The sequence below is a fragment of the Nerophis ophidion genome, linkage group LG21 (assembly GCF_033978795.1).
Source record: "Nerophis ophidion isolate RoL-2023_Sa linkage group LG21, RoL_Noph_v1.0, whole genome shotgun sequence".
Lineage (NCBI taxonomy): Eukaryota > Metazoa > Chordata > Actinopteri > Syngnathiformes > Syngnathidae > Nerophis > Nerophis ophidion.
Window position 1 is genome coordinate 40884554 of NC_084631.1, and position 2846 is coordinate 40887399.

General features: G+C 37.9%; 1 long non-coding RNA gene across 1 annotated transcript; it reads left to right on the forward strand.

Moving 5' to 3' along the window:
• Window positions 1-1860: 1860 nt before the first annotated feature.
• Window positions 1861-2332, forward strand: LOC133539502 (uncharacterized). Its single transcript, XR_009803406.1, has 2 exons — window positions 1861-1925; window positions 2020-2332. It is a non-coding gene; the product is annotated as an uncharacterized LOC133539502 (long non-coding RNA).
• Window positions 2333-2846: the final 514 nt, after the last annotated feature.

The following is a 2846-nucleotide window of genomic DNA, read 5'->3' on the forward strand; positions in this document are numbered from 1 at the left end:
TAAAAAAAAGTATATTAATAAAAAACTCTTCTTTTTTAAGAAAAAATGATTTTTTGGGGGGTTAGTGCACTAATTGCAAGTGTATCTTGTGTTTTTTATATTAATTTAATAAAAAAAATATATAATAATAATAATAATTGAAAAAAAATTTATATTAATAACAAACTCTTATTTTTTTAAGAAAAAGAGATTTTTGGGGGGTTGGTGCACTAATTGTAAGTGTATCTTGTGTATTTTTAATGTTGATTTAATAAAACAATTAAAAAATATATATATATTAATAAAAAAATTATTCTGCAGCCAGGTGGGTGGTAGTGGTGGGGGGGGAGGGGGGGTGTTATGTTTGTTTCTTTTTTCATGAAAAAGGGAGGTTTTTTTTGTGTTGGTGGACTAATTGTAAGTGTATCTTCTGTTTTTTTATATTGATTGAATAAAAAATAAAAAAATAATAATAAAAAAAGTATATTAATAAAAAACTCTTCTTTTTTTAAGAAAACGGGATTTTTTGGGGGGGGGTTGGTGCACTAATTGTAAGTGTATCTTGTGTTTTTTATATTGATTTAATAAAAAAAGAATATAATAATAATTTTTAAAAAGTATATTAATAAAAAACTTCTTTTTTTAAGAAAATTTGATTTTTTGGGGGGGTTGGTGCACTAATTGTAAGTGTATCTTGTTTTTTTATATTGATTTAATAAAAAAAAATATAATAATAATGAAAAAAAGTATATTAATAAAAAAACTCTTCTTTTTTTAAGAAAAATTGATTTTTTGGGGGGGTTGGTGCACTAATTGTAAGTGTATCTTGTGTTTTTTTTATGTTGATTTAATAAAACAATTAAAAAAATATATATATATATTAATAAAAAAATATTCTGCAGCCCGGTGGGTGGGGGGGGGAGGGGGTGGGTGGGGGGATGTTATGGTTGTTTGTTTTTTCATGAAAAAATGAGGTTTTTTTTGGTTGGTGCACTAATTGCAAGTGTATCTTCTGTTTTTTATATTGATTTAATAAAAAAAAAAATATATAATAATAATAAAAAATGTATATTAATAAAAAAAACTTCTTTTTTTTAAGAAAAAATTGATTTTTTGGGGGGGGGGGGTTGGTGCACTAATTGTAAGTGTATCTTGTGTATTTTATGTTGATTTAATAAAACAATTAAAAAAAATATATATATATTAATAAAAAAATATTCTGCAGTCAGGTGGGTGGTAGTGGTGGGGGGAGGGGGGTGTTATGTGTATTTGTTGTTTTTTTCATGAAAAAGGGAGGGTTTTTGGGGTTGGTGCACTAATTGCAAGTGTATCTTCTTTTTTTTTTATGTTGATTTAATGAAAAAAACATATATATATATATATAATATAAGTATATATATTAATAAAAAAATCTTCTGCGGCCCGGTACCAATCAAGCCGGTGGTTGGGCACCACTCAGTTAGATAATTCCCTTCAAGCACAACACACTGGTCTCATCACCTTTTAGCAAGGTTTTTTGTTGTGTTTTTTCCCACCTGATTTAGTTCAACACCATTTGTAATTTCCTCTTGGGGATTAATAAAGTATTTCTGATTCTGATTGTGTGTTTAACAGTAGGACTGATATTTATTTGGCACTGAAACAACTATATGTAACACCTTCATGTTGGCCTTCGTGTTGCTTCCTGTTCTGTGTGTCATGGCGCGGAGTCGAACCCGCGTTTACCTCTGCGGCCGGGTCTGCGGACGCCTCCTCTGACAGCGCGCCAAAGCGTTCCTCCGTTGACAGCAGGCTCGGACACGTCCCCACTTGTGCTGAGTGCAGCACGCCCACGCAGAAACGAGCCTGCACACAATCAGGAATCAAAACACCAACAGGAGAGGGAGTGACATAAAAGACCAGTGAAGCCAAGAGACCTTCGCCAGAACGTAGCCAATCTCCCTTGAGTAAGCGTCCCGTCCGGCACCACTCCCTTGTTCTTTGCTCGCCTTCTTGTGCTCTTCCTCTGTCCCCACTTGAAGTCTTTTGTGTTTCCCACAGTGTTTTCTGTGATCGTGTCCTGCCTCACGACCTCCTCCCGGATCTTTGCTTGCCCTCCCCGATCCTGGACCGCTGCTTGGAACCGGACATCGTTGCCTCTCTCCAGCCCCCGACCGCTTGCCTCACTCTTGACTGCCTCTTTGCCTTCCCCCTTGGATTTGACGAAAGATACATCCAACACGCAAAGACAACACCCTCTGGTAAATTCCACATTGTTATTTCCACACATCGTCCGCATTCATTCTCCAGTAGTAGCATACACACCCCACACATTCATCAAAGGTTTTAATAAACCTTCTAAAACCGCAGTTCAGTCCTGGTGTTGCCTCCTTCCCTTTGCCCACATACAATCAATCAATGTTTATTTATATAGCCCCAAATCACAAATGTCTCAAAGGACTGCACAAATCATTACGACTACAACATCCTCGGAAGAACCCACAAAAGGGCAAGGAAAACTCACACCCAGTGGGCAGGGAGAATTCACATTCAGTGGGACGCCAGTGACAATGCTGACTATGAGAAACCTTGGAGAGGACCTCAGATGTGGGCAACCCCCCCCCCTCTAGGGGACCGAAAGCAATGGATGTCGAGCGGGTCTAACATGATACTGTGAAAGTTCAATCCATAGTGGCTCCAACACAGCCGCGAGAGTTCAGTTCAAGCGGATCCAAGACAGCAGTGAGAGTCCCGTCCACAGGAAACCATCTCAAGCGGATCAGCAGCGTAGAGATGTCCCCAACCGATACAGGCGAGCGGTCCATCCTGGGTCCCGACGAGCGGTCCATCCTGGGTCTCGACTCTGGACAGTCAGTACTTCATCCATG